Source organism: Melospiza georgiana, chromosome 18, assembly GCF_028018845.1.
Source record: "Melospiza georgiana isolate bMelGeo1 chromosome 18, bMelGeo1.pri, whole genome shotgun sequence".
NCBI lineage: Eukaryota > Metazoa > Chordata > Aves > Passeriformes > Passerellidae > Melospiza > Melospiza georgiana.
In genome coordinates this window covers 7,486,405-7,505,288 of record NC_080447.1, presented here as the reverse complement: position 1 = coordinate 7,505,288, position 18,884 = coordinate 7,486,405, and the positions used below count along the sequence as shown (strand labels likewise).

Below are 18,884 nucleotides of genomic sequence, written 5' to 3'. Positions count from 1 at the left end.
TTGCCAGTTCTCACTCATTTGCTGGGAGGAGACAGTGAGAAGTGACACTTTATGAAGACACAAACTTCAGCTTGTGTTCCGGGCTGCACGCTTCCCTCTGCTTGTGAAATCCGCCCGTGCTGTGTCACCTCACCATGGCAGGGATGCCGTGCAGAGGTGGGCAATGAAATCAAACTGCACTGCAAGCTGAGCTCTGACAGTGCTTCCCAAAATATTTCTTTTACTTTAATGACACAGTTTACATTTCATAGAATTAAAAAGACAAGTACAAAATACATTCACAAAATACATATTCATGAAAGGAAGAAAAAAGACTCTGCAATGAGCTGAACGGGCTACGTACTTCATCAGCATATGGTAGGAGATGCATTTATATCAGATTTTACCTATTTCCTACTCAATGTTTATATTGTCATTTGTTTCACAACAGTTAAAAAATATACTTTAAAACTGCAAATAGCAAACAAGATAAATTGACATAAATACAGAAGAAATATTAAATAACCAATAACCAATTTCTATTTGTGGCCAGCTTGTATTTTGAAATCCAAATTTTGGATCTGATCTATGCCTGTCCAAACTACCAGATGATATTGGTGAGACTGCTCAGACAAGGGAGGGTTTGCAGGGCCTGTTCATTATCCCAGTATTCCATAAAGCATTTTCTCCTTGGGAGCTTTCTGTTTCTGTATAAACTACAGCACGTCTCCGAGACCAGTGTTATTCCTTCTCTGGAGAGGGGGAAGCTGTGGCAGGACAGTGAGTGACCTCCCAACACGCCACAGTCCCTGGAACTGGGATTGGAACTCCACTCACTGACTCCAGGCACAGACGGTCCCTTCCCAGGGACACCGAGATTCACCTGCCATGTGGTATTTTAAGAAAAAGCAAGAGGACATTCTGTATCAATTCATTAGATTAAAGCTTTAAATCCTTATTCAGGTCAGAAAAAAATCTTCTCACGGTTAGAAACAAACTGCATTTCAGTAAAGACCATCACATTTGGTACTTAACACTTTACTTTCTCCAAGAACCCCTTCAGCACTGAAAAGAAAGAAAAGACTTAGTGTGGTGTACACCACTTTTAAATATATGACTCAAAATAGAAGATAATTAACTATTTTTATGTTATGAAATGTCATCCAAAATTCAAGCTCAATTACTAATAGTATGTATCATTAGTATGTACATACTATTAGTATGTATCATTTGTCTACTAGGGTTCCTATTCCATACAGCCTAAGTATTTGGATGAGCCAAGTTACTGGACAGCAACTTAGTCCAAGAACTCTAGTAGAGATCACTATAACTCCACTGCAAACAGGAACAACATTTACAAAGCAAATATTATCTCAATATCAAATGAAAAAAAATTATGTTTATTTTAACATTTTAGACTAAGCTTACACTTTAGACATAACTGTTCTTTCATGTCAGTTTGATCACATGAATCTACACCTGTTTTCCACAAGCATGTAGGATGCGTTAGTTAAATATGCTCATCTCCAAGCATATGAGCATTTCCTCATATGTTAAACAGTTAAACTGTTAAAATGTGAGGGATATTGATAAAAAACTGATTCCACATTTAACAGGTTGAATACTGATGATGTTTAATTCCCAGTTTCTGGTACTGTTTCCTGTGTCTGTGATGTCCAGTTAGTTTCTCTATGTTCTAACAAGTAACACTAACTACTATTTAGCAAACGGAGGGAAATTAACCCAAAGTTACAGACTGGAATTGCAGTTTACATATTTAACTTCAAGCTTCACTCCTCTCATCCACCATAAATTACTCCTGACCAAAAATACAGTGAAAAATGCAACACTGTTTCAGCACATTAATTTGAAACTTTGAACAATTCTGCCGTACCTGAACTTGAACTCCCAGCCTTTGAATTTGTGCTGAACAGCCCCCATTGTCCCGCGCTTTTATGCTGGCAGGAACTGAAGTGTCAATCTTTCGTCAGATAATCAGATTATGTCATGTTCTGACCAAATTCATTAGGAAAACTTTTACCAACCCTATTATCTCAAACCAGAAAATCTAGATCAAAGTATAACCGATTTTACAGCACAATAAAACTGTTATAAATATTTAAACATTAATTAAATGGCTCCTTTTGTTAAAAGTAAATAAATAATTGAAAGCTACCTTTGCTTGTAAGTGCTATCGAATGCAACCACATTTATCACATTTCTAAGAAAATCAGGTTCTATATATGGTGGAGAGTGGGGAAAAAAGCACTTAAAAGTCATTTGAGAAGATGGAGGGTGGCTAGAGTTTTAAATCATTTGCCTAAAGAAAGTCACACTGAATGCTCAATTTGGTGACAAAGCACTAATCCCTGAATGTCTTTGTTAACTCCATTCACATTGGACAATTTTATCTACTTCATGCAAATGTGCTGGATGGACACTACATTCAAAAGGAGAGGAGAAATCCTCTTTAAGAAAATCCATAATACTCAGTAAATGCAATTGTATTGTAATATTTTGTTTTCTTCCTGGAATATGCATGATCTTGTCTCCTAAAACGGTAAATAACTGTAATTAACTTCAGCAGATGTATTTTCTGCTTGTTGATCAGATATGACATCTGCATAAACCAAACACTGAATGAAAGAGTACTTAGTACTTTCCCTTGTCCCAGTTTCAGCTGGATAGCAAGCATGGCATAAGAAGGAATCAAAGAATTCCTATTAATATAATTAACAGCAAGGAACCAATCTTAGACTAATCCATGAGCAGAAGCAGCGACAGGACAGTCATCAATACTGATTTTGCATATTTTTCAGTACTACAATCAGATTCTCCATCTGTAACTCAAACTTTAAAAGTATGATAATTTACGGAAAGGAGATTAATTTAGCCATTTTGAGTCAAAGACTTATTTCATAGCTTCATCCCAAATCCTGTATATTGTTAGGATCCCTTTCCCCTTTGAAGACTTAGTGAATGATTGAAGCTTCTACTTTCTGAGAAACAGATAACACAAGACTAGTAATCTGACTCTAAGCCACTGGATAAAGGCAGTTTGTTTCCTCTTAGCCCATCTGTCAACACCTCTTCAGTAATTAGTCCTAATTATTACAAAGGGCTAGCCTCCCATTCGCATTATTAAATCAGAAATAGTATCATAGCCAGGTATCTTTCAACGCCTCCCAGACTGGCGACCTTCGATTTCATTGAATCTTCTATCAGTATCCGCCTTTGGAAGAGCCTCCGCAGTAATTTTAGCATCAGCTTCAAAGATGCAGATCCCACAGTGGAATTCCAGGGATGCATTCATATACACACCCACATCATGTGACAGGAGAGCAAGCAACACAATTGACCTTTGCATTGTTCTCTAAACTCCTGTGATATAAAACACACATTTCTGTTTTACACAATGGAACTGGGTTTTGCCTGCGTGCTTCGAAGTGCTCCTTTGAACTAAATGCTGATAGGAAGAATAGTGAAACCGTGTATAAAGATGAAGGTCAAATCTTTGTTAGGAAAACAATGCATCTGAGACTTTTTTTCAGACCAAGATAAATCTGCAAGGAGTAAACAGTAACTAAAAATATTCATAAATGTATTTAAGTGTGAAGATTTAAAAGGCTTCTTTTGTTTATTTTTGCCATATAGCTGAAGTACTTCCCCAGAGAAGTGGAAAACAAAAGGATGATGACATCCAAATTCTCACAGAACCAAAGCTCAATTAGCTGAGGCTTTAGTCAGACTACTTTAAGCTCTTTATTTGCATTAACATTTACTTCATTGAAACAAGAGAAAAGATATTCCTAAGAACCAAACACTCCATTTCTTTTGATCAAAAGCCAAACATGTTTCCCAATTACACACCTGAGACCAGGAGTGAGGATTTGTTCATGGTGGATTTCTCATCAACAGCAGAGTACCACCAGTTTCCATAGACACAATGAGCCGACCTGAGCTGCACTCAGTTTATGGCTCATCCAAGTATCCCTGCTAAAAGCTTGTGCCCAGAGTACAGGAGCTACACAAAAAGTCTCCCTATGAACAAAGCCCATATTGTCTGATTAAAGCAAAGAATGTTTTTGTTAATATGCGTAATGTTATCTGAAAAAAAAAAAAAAAGCATACAGAAGACTTTCTACAGATATCTTTTACAAAAAACCTCCACCCAAACACATGTTAAAGAACTTTTCTGTGTCCTATATTAAAGTAAAATACTGATTTCCGATTTTTACTTTGCAGGTCCCCTCCAAATGCTACAGATGAAATAAAAGAGTGAGCTGCTATGCCAGAAGCAGTAGCCTGAAGCCCATGGGGGAGTTGGGCAGGCACAGAACTGAGTGCTTGGGGAGGATGCTCCAAACTGCAGGGATGCCATACCAGCTCTGAGTGTCACTAAAGCCCAGTGCCTGGGACAGGGACCATGACCCAAATTCTGGGTCCCTGAGCTGTGGATGTGGCTGTCCCCAAGTCCCTGTTGATTCACTGGTTCAGTTGGGCCAACCTGGAACTAGCACAAAGCCATCTCAGTGGCACACAGTACTGGAGCATGAAGAAACTACTCAGACGCAGCTCCCTGCATACTTGTCCTGCACACCTTCCTGCCAGAGACTCATGGCACCACACAGCCTCACTGCACCTGGATAGCTTTTCCCTTCTGAGATAACCAAAACTCACTGCCAACAAAAATAAACACACAAACTTAAAATTCATTCTCCAAGTTGCCATGCACAGTAACAGGCAGGCATTTGACTATCAATGGATCAGACTTAAAAACACATTAATATTTCGGGTATCAACAATGGAGAATTAACATGCTACCATTTTTTTCTTGATTATTCTTATGAGAATTCAATGCACTAACAATAAAACTCTTTCAAAGCAGAACATAGTGTGGTACTGTATGGCAGAAAAAAATGCCCTGCAAGGTCAGATGACTGGTCCCATCTGGCCTAGTACCTGACTTCCACCAGTGCCATGCTATTTAGAGGTACTGCTTAGGGAAAAGAAGAAGCCTGGATGCTTTAGGGGTCCATTCCTCCTGCCCCCCACACCCCCCACCCACAATGATGTTACAGAGTACACAACTTCACTGTCCATCTGCAGTTGTTTTATCTATGAAATTATCTGACCTCTTCTGAACCTGCTGATATCCTTGCCTTTGCTACCTACCATGGCAAAAAAATTCACTACCTGGAGTTCCAAAAAATGAAGGACTGCCTTCTTTTCTTTGTTTTAAACCTGATCCCCTACCTTCACTGAGTGCCCTCTAGTTCTTACATTGCAGAATTTGGAGGGCAGCAGTTTCACATCTGGCTTTTTCATCACTTTCATGATTTTGTAAATCTCAACGATAAATATCTGTCTTTCTCTAAACTGAAGAGTACCAGACTTCTCAATGTCTCATATGACAGTTGCAGTTCCCCAAATTGTTTCAGTTGCCATTTTCTGCACCATCTGTAACACCAGTAAATCCATCTGGAAAAGCAGAGAACTGAACACAGTACTTCTGATATGAGGCCAATGAGCTTTTCTTAGTAGCCCAGTGACATCCTTGATGAGATAAATCTTGACTCATGTCAAAAATCCCAATTCACTTTCAAAAGAAAAGTTATTACTTTGTACAACAGAGGTAATTCCAGCTAATACCTGGCACAGGAAGTTATCTTTGTTCTCAATAGTTTGGGATTTCTCCTGCAGAGCAAGCCAACAGAGAAAAGGCTAAGTGTAAGTGTACTGTCCAAGGAGCTACATCCGGAAGAAATAGCATAATATGTGAATAGCACTTCCTGAAACACCTAGACTTCCTGGAATTACCAGTTAAAATCCCAGAGGAATTGATAACGTTCTCTGACAACCCAAGCCTAGCAGACTGCTGCCCAACACCACTGTGTACCTTTCAGGGAAGAATTTTAAAGGACTTATCTGCTCTACATAAATGCTTGAGAACTCTGGTCCATTTTTATACCTATATGCCCTGTAGCTTCCCTTGCTGATGTGGGCAAAAATCCCTCTTATCAATCATGCTAGGAGCTGCTTCTCTCCATTCTCAGCTACATCCATTTAAATGGTATATTCTACAGTACAACAAATGCTTCCCTATTCTAAGTTTACTTTGTATTAAGCAGAAATCTTGAAGTGGCAATGGGTTGCATTGGTTTTCATTTAATGTCATTAACTTCCATGGAAGTGTTTGGCTCAAAGAGAGGCAGCAACTATAAAAGCATATGTGCATTTGTGCACAATGTAATCTCAAATGAAAACAGAAATCAGAGTCCAGCACAGGAACAAAAGGAAATATATCTTTGTTCCAGCTGCATGAGCCACCCAAGCACTGAGGAGAACAGTGCTGACATGTCCCTGAGACTGTGTGTGACACCACTGCAACAGAACCACAACCTTGCCTCGGCCTCACTTTGGCCACCACGTGCCCAAGTCAAACTGGCAATGAGCTGGATGGATCCCAGGGCATTTTCCTGGCAGTTTTGCTCAAGAGCAGAGAGAAAGATGAGGCCCCATGTCCCAGTGCATTCCTCACAAGAAGAATGAGGTCTGGGCTTCACGACATGCTTAGCAAACAACTTCTGCAAAGCATATACTCATTTTTAGATACTGCAAATTAAAATGTTTTATAGGAATGCACTTCTGCAGTTTCCTCAGTTGCCTCTAAGGTTCAAAATACTTACAAACATCACTATTTACACAAAGGTAGTACCACTAAACTAACACTGATTTTAAAGAGATTCCTCGCACAGTGAAGATGTTCAAACACATCGTCAATGGCTGTGGCATATTAACTCACCAACTGACTTCAGCTCTCTCAGAAGAGAAAAGTCTTCATTAGAATGTGTTTTGTATAAAAGCAGGCTACAGTTTAACCTGCAAGGGCTCTGGTATGTTCCCTTCTCAAATCTGCAAGTACTAGTTTCACGGAAGAAGTCTGTGCCAAAGTATATTATACCTACTATGGCAATAAATTCTTCATGGATGAGGTTTTACACATAAATTACCTTCATTTGCAGTCTCTGAATGCTCTTCTAAATTTTATGGGATAATATGAATTATGAGCACCCATGTATTTCTTGTAGCTATATTGTGAGACATATTTTTTCTACTAGTTGCAAAACATTATGCAAGTGAGTTATACTGTACACCTCTCTCCCTCCACCCTCACTGAACAAATGTGATAACACAAACCAGTCAGTTGCTTCTGAGAAGTGTTTGGTATGGTATAAAGATATGTATGTATTAGTTAGTCTAACTAGGATTAAATGCAAATCACATGGTTAAACAAAAGCACTAAATATATCAGAAAGGTTTTTCCTATATAATCTTAGGTTTCTTAACCTTGGTTATTTCTTGGTTTAGTTATTGGGGACATTTATGGTTTGGCAGAATAACTGTTTTTAAATAAACTGTACATTTAAAAAGGACAATTTATATTTATTTGAAGTTACCATTGTAATTTTTACAAAACTTGGCTGGGTTTCAGTGGCTGGGCTTTAGGTATTTTGCTGGTTCTGCTGGATTTCTAAAACCCTAGAGAACTGGGAATGGAAGAGTCTTGTTCACTGTTATTATAAGTCTCTAAGAAACACTGTTGGTGACCCACTGGAACCTAAATCCTAGCCATTCTTCATATATCTGTTGAAGACTGGGGGCTTTGGACTCAGTTCACACACAACATTTGCCTCAGAAGCAAGGTTCCAGGTTTCCACAGGAGCTCTAATTTCACAAATCACTAGAAACATGAACAGGCAAACAGTACCTGGACCCCAATTCTACAAATTGCTCTAACCCCACTATCTGAAACAGCTTAGTAGTTTCAAAGGTGTCATAGGAACAGGTCCAGGATCAGTCATTGTTCCCAAAGGACCCATCACTGGTCAGTTGTAGTGAACAGCACCCACTCCCAGCCACTGAAGCTGAGAGGCCAAAGCCAGCAGGAACAGAACGTGCTGTGGGAACACTTGCCCTGCTCCCACGACAGCCGGCGAAGGCTCAGGCAAGAAGGCTCATAACAAGATCAGACAAAAGAGAAAACACTGAATCATGTTAAAGTAATTACCAGAAAATAAGACTTCTGCAAAATATTTGCAATCAGCTCGCTGGAGCCTTCAGGCTCAGTCTTGCACGGGGCTGCCTGTAGCAGCACCACCCCAGGAGGCGCTCCAGGAAGAACGGGTGACTCAGGCGCAGTTCCTCCCTGGCTCCTTCCTCCGCATGCACCGCAAACAACTGCAGCCTGTCCCACCGCAGCGCTGCCACCGGGAGCAGCCTGACAGCACAGACAGACAGACAGACAGACGGCCCTGCTCCCCTCTGCCTGCCCTGCTGCACACAGACCCCACTGGCTCTTCATCCCAGCGTCTCTCCTGTCCCATCTCCCCACACCCAAAGCTGCTGTCTAAAGCGGCCATATGGGACACATTTACTTCTCACTACTGCCCTGGGGTGCTACTGGGAACAGGAACAATCTAGCAATGGAGATAGCATCAGCATGGAAGGGAAGAGAATCCTAGTTAGGAAGAACATATGTCGTCACTAGATAATGATAACCACATTCAATGGGCACAAGCATGAAGGCATGAATTTCAGAGATTTCCCCCTTGTTTTAAAAAGTAGGGGCTTATTATAAAAATGCCCAATTACACCATCAGGCATGATACAATATTTATGATTAAAAATCACTATAATTAAATGCTAAGTGCTGATTTCAATTATTTAGCAGTGGAGCAATAAAATAAGCAAATAAGCAAATACCTTTAAAATGTTATTTTCATAGACAAATTGCAGAATACAAAAGTAGCTAACAGATTACCTGTTAGGACCTTAGACATCCCACATAATAAGATTTAGGCTGCAAGGATTCTCAGATCCATTTTTCTGTGCAAGCTTACAATGAAGCTAGTATATGAGAAAAGAGTGAATTCCTGCCCTGACTGGGTTACTTACCATATCACCTTAGAACTAGACACTTAGGAAAAACAAAGGCATATATAGAGGCTAAAAATAGTGAAGATCTGAAGCAGTGAGGCAGTTCAGTCCACAGAAGCCATGTCTGCACATGCCCCTCCACTGAAGGACCTAGGCTGTGTTCATTAGTGTTGGAAAACCTTGGAAGATTATATTAAAAATATATTTAAAATTGAAAAAAATAGTTCCAAAACATAATGTTTCTTGAGAAATAGCATTCAATCACTAGAAATCAAGGGCATTCCCAGTAGATAGTCTAAATAATCTACCTGTCATAGACAGCAGTAAAAAGGCTTCCACATTAAATATTATTAATTCTGTTCTGGGGCTAAGTAAGACTCCTGAATAATTGGTGATAAAAACAACCAGCAAGCAGGAGTGAAGCTGTGGCAAACCAGGTGCTGTGCTATCCTGACCAGGGACAGGACTCTGTCAGTCAGTGATATCAAAGTGGCTGTGCCACCTTCCTTTCCTTTTGGTGTAACTGATGTTACATCAAGGAAAGAACTCCAGCACATCTCCAAATTTGCAAGGCTCAAGTGCTGTCATGTGCCAGATTCACCATTACAGGGCAAAGTAATGGATGGATGTGGAGCTTCTAGACTGCCTTCACTCCAGCTGTTACCTTGCAGAAGTTGGGATAGATGATACTCAAAAACTCCTCACATTTGATATTACACTAAGAATTCTTCTGTCAAAAAAAAAAAAAAAAAAAAAAAAAAAAAAGCAGCCCACTTCCATTCATGTTTCTCGCAAACTTTTGCTTTTCTTGATAGATTTTCAGCTAAAGCAAATACTGAGTTAGAGATTTCCAGTTCAACCGAAATGTCCTATAAACTAAATACAGCTAATTATTCCTTGCTTCCTTACATCCTTCTTGTTTACCAAGAACACATTTTAAGGCAAGAACAATGAGCAATCCCAACCCCACAGTTCCATTTTTATTGCAAATAAAACAACCCTGAAGGTCTTCCATTAGCTTCAGAGGCTGGGAAGGAGTGGGAAGAATGATGTGTTACACTACAGTGGAGGAAGTACACACGCCAGCTGGAAAAATGGACTATAAAAAGCTTTTCTTACACAAACATGAGGAAGCAACCAACACCCTCAATTGTTGAAGTGAAAGCAGGGAGGCCTAAACACACTACTAGAAAAAAATTAAATTAAAAAAGTTCTGCAGTGTGTCACATATTCCCAATTACTCTCAGATTTGAGAGCCTGGTTCGATAAGGTCCGACTGCTACCAAGAGCAGAAGAGCACAAATGCTGTGGAGCTGGGGCAGGTGCAGACCCTGCTCACACTGTCCCTTGGTTTTTTGGCACAGCACCGTGGACTCTCTCCCTCTCTGCAACCTACTGCAAGTTGGGTGAGGAGCCCTCTGCCCCTGCAACAAAGGATCAGAGTGCAAAACCAGGCCACAGAGCTGCACTGCAGGAAAGGTGGTGCCACCAGGGCAACACTTCTGCTCCAAGGGCCTTCCCTAACCAGCAGCATCCCCAGCTGCATGGCAGGAACACGTCCCCTCCAGTCACCACAGGAGCGTGGCTCACCCAGCTCAGAGCCAGAGCAAGAATTCCAAGTACAGCTTCAGAAGGTGAAAGAGGCTCATTACAGAAAAGCAGATTTATTAGAACAAAGAGCTAAATACTGGCAGGACAGAGATGCAAATTCTAACAAGGCAGACTGAGCAAAAAGGAGGTGGACAACAGTGAAGTTGGCCACACTGATTTTAAATCCTTTGGAGAGATTCCTTCCTGGCCCTCTGCACTGGGCAACACTCATTTGGAACAGCCATCCCCAGTACAGGCTCATGCACTTCCATGCCTAAAGAAACAGTCCCATACACACAGTATTCTGATCCCTGGCAGCATAAAGCCTCTAAGAGGTACAACCAAAAGAGAGCTCCCATAATGATCTACTGCCACTTCAGTGGTCTCCTATTTTCCCATTAAGGTCATTTCCCTTGTCCATGAACATACATTGACTCATGGTATTTAGCAAAGTCAGAACCCTCTAGTTACAGAGCTTGAACTTGTCAACAATTATTTAGTGAGTGTAATGGAGCTAGGTCAGAATGCAGACACCCAATCCAGTGATTCTACCAGTCCTTACAAAGCATTCCTTCCCCAGCAGCCACTGTGTGAAAGGACATTACAGGTCGAGGTTTGGGTGTGCAATGAACCTGTAGCTTCAAACTGATTTCACTTAGAAATTTCTTACGTGGTTTGGGTATGTACCACTTGTAAATGACTACAAATCAAAACCAGAGATGCCATCACACAATATTCAAGTGGAAGCAGATAGACAACATTTTCTCCTGCCCCCAGAACACAAATTGTTTTGGAATTTTTGAAAATAACAAGAAACACACTAAACACTTGGACAACACAGACGTACCAATCTGGGACAGAACTGCAGTCTTCTTCCCCTGCTGCTTACTTAGGGAAGGCGTTATCATTGCTGTGCCCAGAACACACAGACAGCAGCACAGCTTAGCACTTCAAACACCAGGAGAAACCAGCCTGCTTTGTCCCTGGCATTAATGGTCAATGCCAAACAGGAATCTGGACTCTTGAACACGTTTTCTTAATTCTGCAGAAGGCACATGAAGGAGTTCTGATAGGCCATTCTCCCCTGATTTCAAAGTGAGAATCCATGGCTTTACAGAGCTCTGCTCAGACACGGCTCTGAGGAACCTCATTCCTGCATGGCTCCTATTCTCCCACCTTTATGTCTGTGCTCACTTTATCTCATTGTCTGGATGGGTTTGTGGTTTGCTGCTGTTGTTTTTTTCACATTAAGTGTGTCCATGGGTCTTTCCACAGCTCACACTGTGTACACTTAAAGTCCCTGATAAATCTTGTTGGCAGCTCTACTTTTCCCACCTTCTAACACCGACTAGGACAGTTCTTCTCTTAAATAGTCTCACTGCTTTCTCACAGCAAAACTGGCACTGTGGACTGCCAACTGACTCCTAATACTTTATTTCTATTTCTGTGCACAGCATCATACAATTCTACAACGTGAATTAAGAAAAAAATAATCCTCAAATCTTAGATAATTCTCATTTTTCTAGAGGTCAAGAAGTTCCTTTTTTGATATTCAAACTCTGTCAGTGATAGAAACTTGCATTTTAAGAAGAGGCAAGCAGAAATTTCTCATCAAGTTGTGCTCTGCTTCTGGGCACACATGACAGTGTCTTTTTCGCATCACGCCTACTCTACTAAATATACAAAACACTGTGCAAGTGATAGTTTTGTCAGCCACCAGCTAATCAAATGAAAAATTATTAGGCTTAGAAAAATAATAAAAGCAGAAGCCAGCTGTGCATTTGCTGGATGAAAATCCCAGTGTCTCCCATGTTAGCTCATGTGTATTTCAATTTCTGGGAAGAAAATAATGGGAGTTTCTCCACCCTTTCTCATGTGAGCCATAAAACAGATTTATTACCTAGGATATATTCTGTGTTTTCTCCTGAGGAAAAAAGAAAGTGGTGGAACAAGTTCATTTTTTTCCCTTCTAAAACAAGGATTTTCTTTATAATAAACACAGAGCTTAATTTTGGTATCATATGGCCCTTCTATTTAATGCTCTGGTCACACTTTTTGCCTTCCTAAATCTTGAATTGTTGCATTTTCATTTCAGTGGGGAATCTACAGCTGCTCCAGCTGTTTGAGTGTGAAAAGTCTGTCCTAAGAATCCTATCTGGTGTTTTAGAGCAAAATCCTCCCTTCCCCTACATCAAAGAAATTTAGCATCTACTGAAAACCTATGGAATAACTAAAACAAAGAAAAAAAGAAAAGCTAAACATTAGTCTGTTTCATTAGTCTGAAACATTAGTTTCTTTTTCAAATAGTTCTTGCTCCACTTTACCTTACACTCAGCTGTCACCCAGCGGCTCTGGGAAACTCAGGCTGCAGACCCAGAGGTTTAGGACAGGGTTGCATCTCATCTGGGAAGGTTATCCTGTACAAACAACTATTTTTTTACTGTAATGGTCACCTTATGACCTTTAAAAATAAATCATGAGAAAGAAGATTTGCTGACTAAAAGATTTTTTTTTCTCCTAAAACTCTTAATTTGCTCACAGTATCATGTTACGGTTCTAAAGACGTGTGCTGGTAAATGCATTCACAGAAAAGGTGACTTCCTCTGCAACTTTGGCTTTGAGATGCAGAAGAGATGATTCCTATTTCAAACACTCCTGAATCATTATATAGCCTGGATCCTCCAGTTTAGAGCTCTGGCAACTTTCAAGCTAAGATGTCCCTTTTTTAAATGACATCCAGTAACATGGCTTTTTGAAGTAAATCTGTTGACTCTGGTATTTTAGCCTAAATGTGTTCTGCAGTCTCCCATGGCTAACCAGCACCTCTTGTTTCATGAGTCACTTTCCTCAACACGGCCAACCCGACGTCTCTCAAAGTTTCAGTTCTTTCAAATAATCCCATGATCTATGAGCATTTACACCAAGTCATAAATGCCAGTGAGACAATTTTTGAAATGATGAGCATTAGCTGCATATAATTAAAATGTACCATAGGAAGTGCATTCATTACAGTTGTGAAATTATTTATTGCTTATGAAAATTTAAAAAAAAAATGCACTTTTTATGAGATGACTGTGCCAGCACAGAGCTCAAAAGGAAGCTGGTTTGCTTGGGCAAAAAATTGTGCAGGTTTTTATTGAAGATTCGTTTAATTCTCATTGTTTTGTGATCACTTACACTGCTCCACAGAGACCAGTAATCTGGAAACTAAAACTCCAGTAGCTGAAGAGTTTTCAACCTATTACTAATTTGAAATCCTTCATTTGTACCACCAAGTATATTTTAGTGCAGTCAAACTGCATTCCAACAAAGAGAGCATAAATGCATCCCCACAGACATTCTGGGAGGGAAAACACTATTATTGCCATTAGACACCTTTTTCCTTTATAAAAACGTACAAACACAACAAACATGTAATACTGTGTTGAGATTCCAAGTTTGTACAGAAGTATCAGCTCTACAACTCAAAAAGGGTATCCAAAAAGCAAAGTTCAATCTTTTTTTAATCAAGTTTGTCTCCATAAAGCCAGAAATAGCACTAGTGTGCATCTATAATCCAGCTGCAACAAGACAATTTATTACAGAAGAGCAGTTATAGTAGCTATTTTTTCCCAATGAAGACAGTGCTTCATAGAATTTCATTTTAAAAAATCAGAATCTTCAGGGTTAAATTTCCCATCTAAGCTAATTAGCAATGTCTGGTTTACAGTTACTACTGATCCAATGAAACAGTACATTGTTATGGCTGAGCTTGTAGAGAAATAGTACTCAAATTAAAAATAAGACCTATACAAACACAAAGCATAATACAGCCTGATGTACTTTGTGGTAGAGAGCCAAAAAACTGTGTCTCTTTAGAATGTAATAACATATACGGGTCAGTAATTCAGCAGTTCTTTGCAAAAAGAAACTCACAGTATTCTAAAATGTTCAGAAAAGGCATAAACATACTTAGTCAACACATCTGCTCCTTAAATACCTTACAATTCCAACATCATAATTCCAGTGCTTAAAAATAAGTCTCCACACCAATTAACCAAAATCAGACAATCTATCTGATATTAGAAACAGGCATCTATTCCTGTGCATGCACCAACATAATTTCCATCTGCAGAATCTTTATAACTGATATCACACATCCAAGCCAGAATAAACAGAGTTAGACTTGCTGATCGCAGGGTATTTTTAAAACAAGAAAAAACTAGTTTACCTGTAAATCAATGGAAACATTAATAGGTTTCATTAAAAAACAAGAAGTTGCTCCAGTAGCTTTTAAAAAATCTAGTAATTTAGTTACAAATAAATTTTTAAGGATTCCTTACACTTCCTGTCACTTAGGCTGACAGGACACATTTTTAATGACATTTCCCAGTCACAGAGCCCTCTCTAAAAGCCTCACAGAAATGCTGCTAAAATTGGGAGTTTCTGGAAGGAGCTTCAGAAGGATGAAAGAGACTGTACTAAAAACTGTGGCAAAATGCTCCTCAAAACAATTCCCAGAGGAAAAAGTTACATACATATTTCCATCCCATGTGGTCTGTATTTTCCAGAGTATACACCATGCTTGCTTTTCACCTTTTTCATTACAAAATGAAGCCGCTGAATCTGGAACCGGGATTGTTTCCTACTCTAAACTGGCATTTAAAGGAGCTGTAGAAGGCAGTTTCGCTATTTTAAACAACCAGCACTACTGAGGAGAAAAACACAGCAAAAGAAGCCCATGGCGGAGGTCAGTCCCCCGCAGTGTCCCCCGGGCGCTGCGGGACGCGCCGGGCACACCGCGGCCGCCGGGGACGGGCGCTGCCCCACGCGGGCCCGCGCTGCCGCCAGAGGGCGCCAGGGAGCGAGCCCAGACCCGGCCCATCAGAGCCAGAGCTCTGACCAGTTGATAAATACATTATTTTTCACATTACCATACTGTACTTAACAACAGTATGTTTTCTCTTGTAAATGCTTCCAACTGAAAGGTACTAAAGCACTTTTAGGTGTTACGGAGGACTGCCACTACTCTTTTGCAAATGGTGGGGCGAGACCCACCTGAGGCTGTGCCTTCCTTCGACAGAACCGCCTTCAGTACTCAGCCAGTGCTGTTCCTGCCTTACCTCCGTCTGCTCAAGCAGTGTAGTGTCGCTTAAATACCTAAAATACCTATTTCTGTCGGTCACAAAAGTACTGGAATTATTATAGGGAGTTGTAAAATTCAGTAAAGTAGAACTGTGAGCTCCATTACCGCTGATATTGATGTCTGATGGGGTGTATCCTGACCTCAAGGCACACACACTGTATCACCGCTGCCAGAGGAGCTCCTGCGCGGCCTGTCCAGGCAAACTGCTGCGGAGCATCAAGGAGATGCAGGCCGTAATCAAATATCACTTTTTTCTAACAGGTGCCTCACGTCAGCCACAGATACGACACCTCCCTCACCGTGCTGGCCTCTTCCCAACCCTGATGGAGCGGGGCTGTGTGAGGCTCAGCAGGGCCGTGAAAGGCTCTGAAGGGCCGTGAGCGGCTCTGAGAGGCCATGAGTGGGTATGAGGGGCCGTGCGGGGCCCCAAGTGCCTCTGACGGGCCATAAGTGCCTCTGAGGGGCCATAAGTGCCTCTGAGGGGCCGTGCGGAGCTGCGAAGAGCCCTCAGGTGCCGCGCGCCGCGGGCGGCGGTGACGTTGCCTCCGTCGCGCGCCCCGCACGCGGCGGCCGAGCCTCCAGGAGCCGTTGCCCTGGCGACGCCCCACGCGTGCGCACAGCACCGCCGCCTCCTCCGGCCCGTGACGCGGCGCCGCGCCGGTGACAGCGGAGCCCTCTTGGCCTGATCCGACCCCACCGCCACCCCCGCGGCCGAGCGCGGAGTTCCCCCATCCTCCCTTCCCCCGCTCACCGAGAACTCTTCCGCCCGGAGGGGCGAGTGCGTGGTAGCGATTATTCGGCGATCCCCGCGGGAACCAGGCGGATACGGAGGAATGCCGAGCCCCGCGCGTGACGTCACGGGCCGGCGGGAGGCGCGCACGCGCTGTCGGTGTGGTGGCGGCTGGCCCCGGCGCGCCGGGACCGAGCGCGGCTCAGCTCGCGGGGCTCGGTTAGGGGCTCCCCCAGCGCCGGCGGCGGCACCGGCAGGCAGCGCAGCCCTGCCCCGCTCCGAGGGTCCTGCGAGGGGCCTGGCGCCTGCCCGCTTCCTCACGCTCCGTAACCGGAAGGACCCGGCCTTCACCGGGAGCCCGAGCGTGTCACTGCCCCGTGGAGCCCGGGAAGGGCCGCCCCGCGCGGTGGGGCCGGGCTGTCGCTGCCACCGGCCCGTGTGTGGCTCGGGCGATTGCCCCCAGCTGGCTGGGAAGGAGGATCAGTGGCTGTGGTTCGGGCTCTCTGCTTGCACAGCATCCATTTATCAGGTGCTCTGCCGTGCTTGCGGTTAGCGCGTTCCTGAAGTCATTTGTGTCCTCCAGGAGCCACTGTGAACTTGGATTTGTTGGGGGATAAAACCCTGTTCTTTCAGTTCAACACAGCCATACAAAGTTTGCCAGATTCCGCAGGAGAGCTTCCTTGGAGAAAAAAAGTTGCCTCCTGAAATGGTTCCCAATGGAAGTTACTAGTTAGGTGTCAGAACTGAAGTGAATCAGGCAGCAGTTAAATAACCAGTGTGTACTGTTGGAACAGAACTGCTGTGGGGCTGGAATTGTACCCGGCTCCTGTAGCCGTGCACCCCAGCAGGACGTTGGGAAGCGCAGTGCAGAGTGTGCAGTGGCAGCACTGCAGAGAGATGGACTCGTCCCCCTTTCACAGGCCCCTGTTACTCTCCAGCCACACAGAGACCTGCTCAAGGAAAGCAATTAAACTATCACTTGCTTGTGTCACCTGCCTAGGAGTTAAAAGCTGTATCATTTATGTAGTTTTTCAGGAAGCTGAACTGCTCTAGTTCCAGCTAGAAAGCTTGGTAGCTCATAAAACATGCTTTTCAGTTTTCCTACCGTTTTTGCCTATGGAGCCAGAGTCTTTCAAAGTAAATTAAATCTAGTGCTGTTAAATGAGTGCTGTTCTATTCTGTTCCACTTCTATTGATGCAAACAAAGGCAGGGAGACTTCTTGTGAGTTTGGGAAGGTAAATCTGGAGCTTGTTTTTCTACCCATATCAAATTTCTCATCAGTAGGAACACTGATTCCTAAATCCTTGCTCTAAAGGGCTTTAAATGGCATTTGGTGGTTATGAGAACACAGTACACTGAGGAGGTTATGCCTCTCATTAGGAGGAATGTCCTGAGCACAGATAAGTACATTCTGTATTGTATAATGCACAAATACAGCCCCATATTTCCCAATATGTTTTGCTGAAATTATTGGAATTAAGAGATTTAGAGCAGCAGATCATTGCTATAAATTGTTATGTATAATGGAACCACATGTGCAGTATACTTCAGGTCTTTAATTTGTTAGGAGCTAAATGTTTACTAGACTATGGCACAGTTACTATTCCCTACAGTCGCCTTGAAAATGAAATACCCCTTTAACAATGCAAAGATAATGAGCTGTACTGCAAGATAAGGTGGTTACCAGAATTCAGGAATGACAGAATCCAATTAATTTAACATGAGTTAATGCAAGATCAAATTTACTACAGTTGGATGCAGTTTGTAATTGAAAGTTCCATTACAGCATGTTTTTACATGTTATCTCCTATCAGAAGAGATCTCAAAAGAGCAAATCCTCTATTTTGAACCGCAGCAATGTGTTTAAAATATCATAAATAACTCTTTCCTTACAGGTTTGCTGTGAGGAACTTCAGGTCCCAAGAGCCCAGTTGTGCACAAGGGGCTGTGCTCTTGCTCTTTCTCACAAGGGGACTGAGCTTAAAGAGAAACCTGGGTTTCGTCTTTGACTGCTTTGTTGGGCAGCCCTTCCCTTGTTACTTGTTCATCCCTTTTCCTATTTTCCAGTCTTCTGAGTGATCACCCCTCTTTGTTTTTTGGGTGGGAGGGGTGAAATCAGCCCTCTAGTCAAATAAACCTTTCAACCTCCTAACTTCAAAATAAACACTTTTATTGTGGACAGTCCAAGCTCCTTAGGCAAAGCTTTAGGTCTCAAATCCAAAAGATACGCTGTGTCCTTTTAATAAATTCATAGTGGAAACTCACTATTTGCCCATTCCTGTGGTGTTATGGAGGTTTTCAATGATTCTGGTTTAGGTTTCGGGATTAGGTGAAACCAGAGTGCCTTAAACCTCTTTAGAGGTTTGGGATTAGGTCTGCATCAGGCCTAATATAGCCTTTCTGTGCAAGGCTAAATTAAATGGCAGGAGTATTTGTTGTGCACTGATTCACAGGTGTTTGGCAAAATACCAGAAAACATAAAGAAACCACTGGAAGAATCATGAAGGCAAAGCCATGGA

The 18,884-nt window shown here is 42.2% G+C and overlaps 1 protein-coding gene across 1 annotated transcript in view; it reads right to left on the bottom strand.

Moving 5' to 3' along the window:
* Nucleotides 1-16,476, bottom strand: part of GNB1L (G protein subunit beta 1 like) — a 46,536-nt gene extending 30,060 nt beyond the window's left edge. The window contains exon 1 of the mRNA XM_058037177.1: nt 16,386-16,476. The gene's annotated coding sequence lies outside the window, so the exon portion shown is untranslated. The remainder of the gene's footprint in view (nt 1-16,385) is intronic.
* Nucleotides 16,477-18,884: the final 2,408 nt, after the last annotated feature.